A 14,080-nucleotide genomic window follows, 5' to 3' on the forward strand; every position below is an offset into this window, starting at 1 on the left:
CACACATTTTGCTGTGTTTCAAATTATATAATGTTTCCTAGGTCCGCTGTGTTTTAAGATATTTATTTCTGATTTAACACAGAAAACCCAACATTAGTTACCATGTTTTTAATATAATTTGCTTAGTTTTTTAACAGATCTTGTGTTCATTTCTGTCAGGTGAGTTGTTTTATGATTTTATAAAGTGTAAAAATAAAGTTTTGCAAACAAAAAAATAAAGTATTGAGCCAGAAGTAGATAAATAAATGCATATTCCAATATAGAGATGCAAAATCTCCAAAAATTGCAATTTAAAAATTTATTTTGCTAACAAAAATAAAGGACTGCAAAATGAAAATTAAGTTTCGAGAAAAATAAAATTATAATAACAGCAAAAAATAAATAAATAAATAAATCAACCAGTGCAAAATAAACTAAAATGATTGCAATAAATACAATATATAAAAATGTACACTTAATAGTACAAACATATTTAGGTATATAAAAAAGTAAAATAATGAAAATCCATATGATAATGTAAAAACATGATACCGGCCATTTCCTGAACACCATTCATTTAAACACCATTGGATTTAAAGGCCTTCAAGTTCACTGTGCGGAAAGTGTGCTTTGCTTTGCCGTTACCCTTTGTGCTCCAAATGGTCTTTCTATTCTTTGTTTTGGTTCCAAGTGGGAGTTGTTTGATGGTTGTTGTATGATACTGAATTGAGCAACATGACATATGTTGTTATGTTTGTATTAGTTTTGTTTTTGTCATGTTAGAATAGCTTGGGTGTTTTGCCACCTCTCTATTTTTATTTTATTTGTATTTGTAATAGATAAGATTATGTGCCGTATACGCTGAAGATCATAGGTTTAATATTCATACTTACATTTTTTTGTTGTCTAGTTTAATTGTTTTGTTTTGTTTGTTTCTTTGATTTGGCTAACACTTTATCAAGTTGTTCATTTGTAAATAATATTGTACATTTTTCCCTTCCCTTATTATTCTGCTCTCTAAATAACTGAGTAAGGACTGCTTAAATTCACAACAGGTTTTGTCTCATCTTTGATCTGTCACACACATCACATTGTCTCACTTAAATGTTACGTTTCATCCTTGCCAACTTCATAACTCTCTACACATGATCAACATCTGGAGCAAAAATGAAAGTGAGTGTTTACTAGTGAATAACCTTACAGTCTGCAGCACTGACCATTATAATACAGTACGTTTACTCTGAATAATTTACTATAACAGGACCTGCCATCACATTTACCTGCAATGACTATAAGGAGACATAAAGAACTGTTCAAATAGCCACATTCCTGATTTCTACACCATTTAAACATAAAAAGTCAGCAAAATTAATAAATGGAAATTTATTGAGTTTTTCTACAGCTGTAGATTTTGACTCCATCCAGTAGAGGGAGACATAGCTGTGCCTTAATGCTGCAGCTGTGTGTTTTACTGTTCTACTTACAGCCAGCACATTACTTTTATTATGTGGTTCTGTCATCTGGGGTCCGTTCTTCGTACGTGGATTGCTCAGCTGGATTTGGATATTGACGATTTGACATGATCCAGGATCGTTTCGTTCTTCAAAGCTGATCCGAGAGTTGTTGTCATAGCAACAGTTCTGCTAGCTCCAACCTGATCGGGAGCAGGTTCAATTCATATAAACAGGATTAGATCGACTCAGTTCAAGCAAAGATAATACAGAAAGTATGTTCTGAATTCTGTTATTTTCTTACAGTAGTAGTTATATACACTTGGGAAAATGGTACATATTTTTTAACTATATATATATATAAAGTTATGGTTATTAATAAAATAAATAAAGTTATATATATTAATAAAACTTATGCAATCTGCACCCCCGAAATGAAAGTACAAAGACTGCCACCTGCTGGTGCAAAGAGAAAACTTATTGATATAAACTTTTTAGATCGCTTACAATTACAATTTGTGTACAATTTGTGTATAATAATAATGCAGATTATGTGACTTTTAAAAAATGCTAGTGATTATGCTTCACAAAAGTTGCAGATGCCTTTACCAATATCAAAATGCTTTTGTAAACATCCAGTTATTCCATACAGCGATTAAAAAACCGGCTACTATAATAAAGAAAATCTTCTCTAAATGAAAAACTCAATACATTGATATGCATTGAAACCCCTGTAAAGTGAAATCTAGAGAAATGCTCCTTAACATTTACTAACCAGGTCTGGTTCTACAGGGATGCTGGAAACGAAAACTCCTTAAATAAAAGCTAGAGCAGCTTAAGTGAAAGACTTGTGCTCTGGGAACCATCAAATAATTCTATCTGCAACCTGTTTTTGTTGCGTTGAACAAAGTAAACAATCAGATTTCTTCAATGCAGAGGTATTTTCAAAGATTACTTGTTTTTTAGAGGTTTGTTTGCTGATCGTACTTTCAGATTAACTTCTCAGCAAAGCATTAAGTTGCTGAAAAGTAAACTGAATAGACAAATCAAGAAAACTGGGATTGGCCTTCACAATTGGCCTAATTGCGATAGTTCTATAGATGTAAAACAGGTCTGATATCTGATATCTGTTTGGCATTATCATGCCTTAAAAACACACCATGAGTCAGTATAAAGTTTATTTCTGACTATAATGCAAATGGCTCTCAATAGAAACACATATCAGCTGCCTGAATATAAGATAAGTGTGCTTCTAATGATATCTGCTCACAAACAGAACATAACCAAAGTTAATGATGTCATGTCCTGTGTTTCTGCACAACAACATGCATTAAAAGGCTGTGAACAGCACCTCTGAAATAAACCTAACTGAGCATTTAGAGTCTTTTTCTAGGCCCATTTCTGAATGTAGAGGACAGGACCAGCTGCAGAAGGAAATGTCTAAAGTAATTCATTTAATTAACTTTCAAAAAAAAGTTAGAGATTATTTTTTTGAATGTAGTGTTTCTTCAAACATTATTCATTAATTTATTAATTTTCTTTTCGGATTAGTTCCTTTATTAATCTAGGGTTGCCACAGTGTAATGAACCGCCAACTTATCCTGTGCATGTTTTACGCAGCGGATGCCCTTCCAGCTGCAACTCATCACTGGGAAACACCCATACACTCTCATTCACTCACATTCACTATGGACAATTTAGCCTATCCAATTCCCCTATATACCATATGTCTTTGGACTGTGGGTGAAACCAGAGCACCCGGAGGAAACTCACGCCAACAAAGGGAGAACATGCAAACTCCACACAGAATTGCCAACTGACCCAGCCGAGGCTCGAACCAGCAACATTCTAGCTGTGAGTGCTGCCCACTGCGCCACCATGACGTCATAAGCAGTACCATTTGTAATAGATAAACATTTAATGTACGTGACTTGAACAAAAATAACCTCTTTACAACTAATTTATATACAGTAAAAACTAAATAAAAAATAATCTGTGAGTCTTGTAGAGTCCATGTGCTGTCGGTTTATGCCATTTGTCTGCTATTACTTATGATAGGAGTCACCTGTGAATGTGTATTTCACACACACACACACAATTACACACACACACACCATTACACACACAAATGGACGTGCAGCACTACATTTAGCATATTTTCAAAACCAGCCTGCCGTCACCAATTGGGCCAAATGCTTAACATTTATTCATTCATTCATTTTCTTGTCGGCTTAGTCCCTTTATTAATCCGGGGTCGCCACAGCGGAATGAATCGCCAACTTTTCCAGCAAGATTTTACGCAGCGGATGCCCTTCTAGCCGCAACCCATCTCTGGGAAAGCTTAACATTTATTATTATTATTAGTAGTACTATTATTATCATCATAATATCACATCTTGCAAAAGATAAAAGCTGCATGCATGTAAAAACATTACATATTTAAAAAAAAAAAAAATTAAAAAAATACCTGACCGGCCTAAATTTAAAAAATGGTGCGGCCCTTCTGGCATTTGCCAGAATTGCCAGATGGCCAGTCTGCCCCTGGTGATGTGTGTATATGCATGTGTTCACACAACCATATATGGACACCTATATTAAATATAGGTGCTGCTACTGTATTTATGTAGGTAAAATATATAACAATGTACTTATTTATAACTATAATAGTTTCAAAAAATGAAAACTTTGCAATATTATGACATGTATGACATTTTGTATATGTGAAATCCATAAACAAACGTCACATATGTAATTTGCGTATATTTCCATATATCAAATTCATATTTTGGGATCTGTGTTTCCATCAGTCTGGTCTTGTGGATTTGGCAACAGGTTCTCCTCCACATCACAGTGGTGTTTTCATTGGTCAAAAATCTTGCGAATGTGAATCCAGACCTGACATTGGTCTGCTGTTATGCTGTGATTGGACTTTCTAGTATACATTAATGTCAAATATGAAAACATTATTTGTAAAAAAAAAAAAAAAAAAAAAAAAAAAAGTGGTATGTGGAACATAGAAACCATATATATGGAATAATGATAAAAAAGGATGAAATCTAGATAATGTTGTAGAGTTGGGTCACCTTCTGTGGTGGTAACCTGATAGAATTTGATCTATCCTGAAATTATTATCATCTAAATATGCAATATTTTACGTCAGTTTACGTGCAATAAGAGTAATGCAATTGTTATCTATTATTTGAGCTCTTTTATCAGTTGAGTTACATCATGTTAGTTAAATTAAAACACGGTTATTTCAAATTTAATGTGTGACTTGGATTTTGAAATGGGATCAATTTGAAGTTTAACAGTGTTATATTGAAAAGGTTATTTAGTTTCAATGAACAAAGTATCTTTGACGTACTATATGTGTATTGTATCCAAGCATTTGAAAAAAATAATTAAGAGTTTTGCAAAAATGTGCAATTCAGTCAATGGTTGTGAATTTTGTGTCTAGAGCTTTGAAATTCGACATCAGGGCCCGGTTTTTCAAAAGTAATCGACTAGGATTTTGGATAAGGGATTGGATCAAATCTTGAAAATGGGTTTTTCAAAAGAAAAAACGGATTACATAATCGGATTAGATCACATAATCCAATCTTGGTTTTGATCCGGATCAAACCTTTAGTTTGGGTTTTTCAGACCTTTTTTGTAAGATCTGGATCACTTTGATCCAAAAAAACCTGCATTAAACTGATCCCATCAGAAGGGTGGATTTAGTGTGGATTTCATGCCTAAAATGTAATGAAAACTTAAAAAAATTATTAAATAATACTATTTTTGGATCATGCAGTATCTTACGAGATATACTATTTATTCATAAGGTTTTCATTTTATTTGTTCATCCGTCAGGCTATAGTGAGTATAGGCTTTAACGTATTTAGCCTATTTTAATTAACGTATTTTAGCCTTTAACATATATCAGTATTGGCCTACAGCAAAGTAGAAAGAGTTTGGGCTCATAAAATAATCCCCCAAACAGCTGTCAACCCTGACCAAAAACAATCAATTTTATTTTGTCACTAATTGATATATATATTCATCACAATGGAAAATGTTTTTCTTTTTAGAATATTTATTAGTGATGCATGCAATGATTACAGAATTTTAAAAAAATGCAAAGAATGGCAATGACTGATTTTTTAAATCTCTTTCAACAATTGCAAAAAGAGACTGAAAGGGCAGAAGCACAGCTTCGTCTGGTAGAGAAACAACAGACTCTGACCAAACAGCAGCAAACCAAGGCCAATGACTTGAGATCCGCCTCCTAAAGGCCACGCTCAGACAAGCTGGTCTCTCCACATCAGATGAGGAAGTCTGAGATTATTGTGGAGTTTTTGACATTAAGTCTTTTTTTTTTTATTTACATCTATATTTGAAACTTGTTATAAATAAACTTGTTATAAATATCCTCAATGTACAGTTTTGTAGGTCTCAAAAGAGTGGACATTATTAATTTATTATTATTATTATTATTTTAATAATTATTAAATTTTCATAGTTTTCATTTCAAATAAATACCATATCCTGTTTGAGCACTGGTTATCCAGATTTAGTGATCCTAAAAAGTTCCTATCCAGATCAGATTGATCCAATCCGATGTTGCTTTGAAAAACTGGCTCAAAAAGTAAGCTGGATTACGTGATCACGGATCGCAAAAACAGGATTACTAAATCCGGATCAATTTTATCCGGATTAAACCTTTTGAAAAACCAGGCCTAGGGGTCCGTTCTTTATACCTTGCTTAAATGATCTACGATGATTTGGCAGATCCTGGATCTGTTAATCTTGGTAACTGATCTCTGGCCATTTTGTTTTTTTTAAACAAGTTCGTGAATCAGATTAGAATGTCTGGATAAACTGATCTGAGATCTCTGCATGTGTTGTGAAGGACAGATCTATCGATCCTTGAAATCATGATCAGTAATGCAACGATTGGCTGACGGCACAGCAGCGTAATGACATCATCTGATTAATATTCAATTATCCATGTGAGCTAAATTACATAAATTAGCAGTAAACCGTTTGTTAAATATGACGCGCAATAACTGTACACCTTGTTGTGGGCTGCATGCTTGGCACTTTCACGTGTCAAGAGCAATTTATTTAGTTTTACAGTTAGACCGGATTTTCCTTATTACAGTAGTATTTTTTTTATCTGTGTAAAAAATAACTGGATGTTTACAAAAGCATTTTGATATTGGTAAAGGTGTCTGCAACTTTTGTGAAGCATCAAATCACAGTCATATTAGCTGTCAAAACATGTTTATGACTGCATAAATGTATTATTGCTTTAAAAAAAAGTCACATATTGTTTCTATTATCATACACAAAGTGTACTAAAGCGATCTAAAAAGTTCATATTAATAAGTTTTCTCTTTGTACCACCAGGTGGCAGTATTTGTAATTTCATTTCGGGGGTGCAGATTGCATACGTTTTATTAATATATATATTTTTAACTTTATATATGTATAGTTTAAAAAATATGTACTATTTACCCAAGTGTATTTAACTACAACTGTAAGAAAATATCATAATTCGGCACATACTATCAGAATTATCTTTGCTTGAACTGACCGGATCTAATCCTGTTTATATGAATTAAACCTGCCCCCGACCAGGTTTGAGCTACCAGAACTGTTGCCATGACAACAACTCTCGGATCAGTTTTGAAGAATGAAACGATCCTGGATCATGTCAAATAGTCAACGACCAAATCCAGCTAACTAATGCCTATTTTTAGCCCCAATTTTGGCTCGCCGACAGGTTTTGAGAAATCGCCGACAAATGCCTGAAATCACAGGCAAATCGCTGCTCGTGCACGTGAGTGACAATCTCACAGTATGAACTTTCAAAGACGCGATCTGAGAGAATCCCCGATTCAAATCATGCCATGTGAATTGAGTTTTGACTGAAAATAACATCGGCCATCGCCTACAGCCAATGAGAGAGCAGCTTTCACTTGTGTGTGCGTGTGTGTATACCTGCTGCAGGCCAGCGGGAGGCTGGGGGAGAAGTTAAAAGCGCTCTTTTTCGGTTTATTTGGATCCACGAAATGGAGGAAAAACTAGTGGAGGTTTGACAGGACTCAGGAGCACCCGTGTCTGTTTGACGTTTCATACAGAAAGAAATTAGCTTATTATCAACGTTGAGGAAAAATGGCTAATTCCCTTTAAACCCAGGTGAGCAAACATGTACATGTTCTACCCCATTAAAGGCTTCTTTCTTGTTATGTAGTTAATAACAAAAGATATACTACGTGTTTTTGGCTGTGAGACGTAGTTTAGACGAAGTTGTCGGCGATTCTTCCTATAGTAAAGCCATGCAATGTAAAGGTCCCTGTTGCTGATCCATCTTGCAGTGTAAACAAAGCAGAGACGAAACGCTAGCCCAGATAGTCATGCAGTGTGAAAACATCTGTGACACGACTACTTTGAAAATCATGCAGTCTGAACTCGGCATAAGTAATCCACATACGAGGAACAGACCCCAGGGTTCTGAAAGAATTTACAATTATAAAAAACTGTAAATAAACATTTCTTTGCAGTTCTACAATCCATATCAAACAATTCGGCACCACCTGCTTGGAAAGTACCTCACAATGTCGTACTGTATGCAAGATATACCTTAAGCGGCCTCTTTAGGTGTACTTCAGGGATCATTTATCAGTATCTCTTCCTGAAAATCTGATGTAAGCTTATGTGATCAGACCTGATTTGGAGTCCCAAAAATGATGCAAAAACCTAATACTCAAAGCCAAGCAGTAAAGCTTTGCCACACCTGCTTTGCATTTTTTTCTTTTAGCACAGAAGAAGTAACAGTATCAGACTCAGTGTCGCTGCCCTGTGGGAAATCGGAAGCCAGTAAAACATCTGAAGCATTTGTTTTCATCACAGCTCTGCCAGTGAGAGTGGTTGAGCTCAAGAGTACAAAATGAAAAGCAAATGAGAAGCGTCTTAAAGGGTCAGATACTAGAGGGCATTTGATTGGTCAATAATTGATGAGAAATTGAAGTATGATGAGGTGACTTGAAAAAAACGTTGATCCATGTAGGCGGAAGTGACAAACTACTTTACATGTTTATATTCCCCAATATATAGGTTCTATTTCGAGTGCAGATGCGAAATAAAAATGGTCGCAGTTTCCAGCCCTGTTCATAGTAAAATAAAAGTCTGCAACAACTTCTGGTTCACATAGAATTTAGGTCATCTTTTGTCACATTTAGATGCCTAAATGCATTGAATTGTAGTCATAATTGAACATTTGCAGGTAATAAAGTGCTGCACAATATATTGCTTTACCATCGATATCCCAATGTTTGAATCCATGATAGTCACATCACAGTACGCAATGTGGAGTCAGGATTGTAACTGACCAAATACAATTATTCAGAATACCTGATCATTTTAAAGTTATTTCAGTTTAAACAAAGTAAAAAAAAAATAGTTTATCGATTATTTTATGTTTTTAAGGCCTGCATAAACATTGTAAGTGAGTTTAAAGCATTTGGGCTTAAAAACTAATAAACTTGTAGCTGTAACAAGGATTCATTGTACTTAGTTATTTACAGAGTGAAGAATTGAAGTATATATATACAGCTTTATTGTACTTTTGATTATTTTATTTCTTTATCTGTATACTTTTACTTCTTCATTTGTATATTTGCTCTACTTTTTCTGCTTTTTAATTTGTTTATTATATTTTATAAAGATGCACTCCCAATTGATCTAAACTATTAAGTTAATTAATCAAGTTATCTTATAAAATATATCGCAGCCAAAAATAAAAAAAATAAAAAAATCAAAAAAAATCACAGAAAGTCAAAATATTGCAATGTAAGTTTGTTCTATGCAGCCCTAGTCTGAATTGGGAGGGAAGCTGTGGTTGGTATTGCCATTTTTATTCTGTGAGCTTCAATGAAGAACACATGGCTCTATGGTTGTAAGCTTTGTGCAGGTCTATACAGTTCTGGGTTTCCCTGATGCTGCTGTTGCACAAGCATCTGAGTGTTTAATAAGAAACCATCAGGTTAAATACACAAAGAACTCACGCATATTACAATAGGTACTTGCATTGATGTACACATAGCCGGCCCTCCCTATAAGCAAACTAAGCTGCTGCTTAGGTCCCCGCCGCCACTAGGGGGCCCCACAACCCGCTAGTGGTGCAAGCCGTCCCACATAGCAAAATTTCTCTGGCCCAGCTCTGGCCCACACAATCAGGTTTTGCTTGGCCCACATGCCGCAGTGAATTACGGTACATGACTGAACCAAATCTGGCTTCCAGACAAGGGCCAAACACGGACCATATCTGGGCCAAGTCTCAGCCAAGTTAATAACTCTTAACTGGGCCTGAACTGGGCCAGATAGGTTGGTGTGTCACGATTGCAATGAAATTGATAAACCCATGGAGTGATGCGCTTTAGGCACACTATGGGCATGCTTTTTCTCAAAGTGACCTGATTGGTAGAATTTTTTTTCTTTACTCAAAAATGATTTTAGTGTATTTTAAATGTGGGTCAAGACTGGCCAAACTCACATGGCCCACTTATCAAATTTTAAAATCTGGGCCAAATACTACATTTTTCATCTGGCCCAAATCTTGTGTGCCGCCTTAAAGACGGTGCCACCTCTGCCAAACCCGGGCCATGTTTGGCCCACATGCTGTATGCCAGTGCCGGATGAATGCCTGCTGTGCCAGCTTTATGCCAAATCTGGGCCAGAATTCTTTGCTACTAGGGGTTTTATTGCTGAAATTGTTTTTATTTGCATTTTACAAATTACCTTCATTGACAGTGCTTTAGGACTTACATATTCATACATTTTCACCAAGAAGAAAAAAAAGGGCCAGCAGGACCGACTGGTCACCACAAGAATGCAAATCCGTGCTCAGACACGACCATGGCCTTTGCTTCATTGCCTGCCTCCTTATATACCTGATTTATTTTGTAAATTGGACCGCGAAAATGAAATGAAACTAACGTTATCCTTTAGGTGTAGAAAAACTGAGGGGAAAAATTATATCATAAATCTTTATGATATAATGAAATCATTATCTAACAGCACATTTATCGAAAATAGGAAATTGCATATTAATAAACAGTCTACTTATCTAAAATATCTATTTTTTTTCCTGGTTTTACAGACCCGTTTTTTTTTTTTTAGAACGCATTTTACTGAAATGGAATAGTATTGAAGTGTCTTTCACTGAAACATTTTGCACACTGGTAATATTTTTCCTGAGACACGTTTAGAAAAGTTTTGTCTGGACCCTTGTTGGAATTTATAATCAATTCCATTTGTGCTCAATACAAACTCAAGAGGCGGAGATCAATTTAAAAAATATTAGTCATTTATTAAATGCAAGTGAATAATTCGATTAGGGCCCTGGGTCACACAAATGTGTCCTATTGGTTATACAATGCTATCCAAGAGAACACACCAGGCACTCTGCGAGTGTTTTTATACACACAAGAAGGAGAAGGCGGGTTGTCTCTGTCAGCTTTTCTGCACAGAAGAACTGGACCAGTTAAATGCACATGCATAGAGACCTATATAGGCTCCAATATGTTTTCACAGGAAATCAAAGGTGAGAGACGCATGTTATTTTTATTGTTTATGCAGCATATTTCTAGTCCAAGATAACTCTTTCTGCAAAATGCCTCATTAGTATGCAAAATACATCTCTTCAAAGGCCAGATTCGTTTAGCTTATAATTTGACAGAGCACACAAAATATAGTATAGAATATAAAAATATATATGGTAAAGAATGACTGTAAGGTAAATAATTTAACATCTCTTTAGACAAAGCATACACTACACACTAATAGAGAATCAAGGATAACTGAAAATGAAAAAAAAAATATATATATATATGTTTTCTACACCCTGCATCTTAAATGTATGAACAGGGAAGGTGACTGAAGGGAATAATATAGTGTTTGGGTATTAACATTAACCCAGTATTTGTTGCTTCCCTTTTTCTTATGTTATTTGTATAAATATTTTTCATATTTACTTTATATTATTTGCTTATTGATTTTATTATTTATAGATCCATTTTTTAATTAATGCTAATTTATTGTTTTTTTTTTTGTTTTTATGAGCCCAGGATGTATATTTTATTACTAAGTAATGCATTTTCACTTTTGGCTAATTATTGTTCAGTGTTGTTTCATTGCAGGGTTTTTGCTTTTGGAATTAATAATAAAAAAGTAAAAAATAAAAACTCAACCAAGAATCTTTAGCTATTGAATCTTCAATCTGTTTGCTAAATTAATAGAGTATGTTTTAAACACTGGACGCAAAGTAGTAATCACTGGTCCCTTTATTAAAGATTGTTTAATTCTTCATTTTTGAAGCTGCTAGTTGACAAAAACAGTGCTGTTTTGAAATGTCCACTCATTCAGATAGTTAAGTAGAAGAATTCAGGCTTTACTTTTCTGTGTCATTGATTTTATTTAATAAGCAATATAATCATTGTGGGCTGGTTTGCATTGGCAATACCCCACTATTTAGAGCAAGGTAAGGGCCCAAAATCATTCTGCTTAGGGCCCCCAAATGTTCCAGCCCTGGAGGTACAAGAGCATTTTTAATCTACAAAATGTTTTAATATAATTATTAATCTATGACACAATCCTTTTTACATGCACTGAATTAATTTATTTTGTTAAATTGCAAAATGTAAACGATGTTAAAGCAGAAACTGAATTCACAATGTGTTGAGAGCATGTGAGAATGCTTCATTTCAAATAATCATTTAATAACTGCATCAGTTATCCTCTATTCTGGCAGCCAAAATATAATTCACAAGAAGCTCAGACTAGTATGCACACTTTGCTTTCTGAGCGGTAGATGTAAAAAGTGTCTCTTCAGTGTTTTCTCTTCAGTGTGCTGATGACTGCCTGCCATGGCTCCACAAAATATTCTGACACCGCTCAGACAAGTTTCCTGTGTTCATGCATTTCTACATTTAACATCTCACACCAGCTGTCAGAGTGTAACATATTTTAACATTTGCAGAGCCAATGAAAATATTTCTAGCAGTAACATTATTATATTAGTCCTTTATGTGTTGATGATGTAAAGGGGTTAGTGTTTAAAAGTGCACTGGGTGTTTGTCTTCAGAAACATTTTTGTTGTGCTGGTTGAAAGTCTCTTCACACTCCAAAAGTACTGATTAAAGTAAATGATCTAAATGTGTTTATATGCATTTATTTATTCTTGGTGAGGCATAAAACTAAAAAATGTTCATCCAATTGAATATTGTTGGGCTGATAATTCCCAGAATTCTAATAAATTGCCCAAACTGTCTGTCAGACAGATTCTTTTTTCTCTTTCGCCAACTTTAGAAAAGTAATTTAATTTAGTTAAAAGCTCACACTGTTTTAAACTGAAGATTGGTAACCCAAAAAGTGTTAAGCTGTATCACACTGTCTTTATAATGATTTATATACATGCTGATAGCAAGATTACCAATAGGCTTGATCTTTGATTATGGAAGAATTATAGAGGAACTTTTATTATGTAATCACTATATAATCAGCCACTATTAAAATACACTGTTAAAAAAATACATAAGGTGCTTCCCAAATCGCATGCTTATGCACCACTCTAAGCCATTTTGTAGTATAAATTGTGTAAGTCAACTGTGTAAGTCAAACTCGGTCCTGGAGGGTCGGTGTCCTGCATATTTTAGTTCCAACCCTAATTAAACACACCTCAACCAGCTAATCAAGTTCTTTCTAGGTATACTAGAAAATTCCAGGGAGGGGTGTTGAAGCAAGTTGGAACTAAACTATGCAGGACACCGGCCCTTCAGGACAGAGTTTGGACACCCCTGGTGTAAGCGGTGCGTTTACACTGAAAACTAGAATGCAGTCATTCAACCGGAAACGAAGTGTGGAAGGCTGGACACATCACGCACTAAACGACCGCTGCTTTGCTCATGTAGCAGAAGGGGCGGAGCCATCGGGCACACATAGGACAGAGGATGGTGAAAGCGAAATTCTCCTATGAGAGTGATTATAGCGCTTTACGACTGAAAATGCGATAATACTCACGGCAGGTATTATTTGGTACTTGGTTCATTTATTTCATAAATTTGGCAATCGTCAAACGTCATTAGGGAATTGGTTTGAATTTCCGCTTCGTAATGAAACATTAGTGTTCCATTTGAGACAACACTAAATAATATAGTACATATACTATGCTGTTGAGTGTGTAAGTGCATAAGTACATAGTGCACGAGTACATAGTGTGCCATTTGGGACACAGCTAGCGATTCAAGTTATGCAGAGGAGACACAGACATACAGGGCCTTATAATTGAAGCACAGCAGGTCATGCACCCAAGTAGGAACATGCAGACAGAGCATTTGCAATACATTTAGACAAATGTATGACTTGACCAAGACAAAAAAAAAACTCACTAAAATAGCATCCATAAAGAGAATCATGTAAAAAGTATACGGAAAAAACATGATCGTATGCAAACACGATTGTAAGCACATACTCTACAGTGTAACCTTTCAGATATCTAAAAACAGAATGACACGCTGGTTCACAAGGATGGTTCTTTCATTAGTTTTAATCAAATAAAGACTCTTAAATCAAAGTGAGGAGGTGTGAGTGGTGTTAGCTGTTGGCAA

The sequence above is a fragment of the Danio rerio genome, chromosome 8 (genome assembly GCF_052040795.2).
Source record: "Danio rerio strain M-AB ecotype USA chromosome 8, GRCz13ab, whole genome shotgun sequence".
Taxonomy (NCBI): Eukaryota; Metazoa; Chordata; class Actinopteri; order Cypriniformes; family Danionidae; genus Danio; species Danio rerio.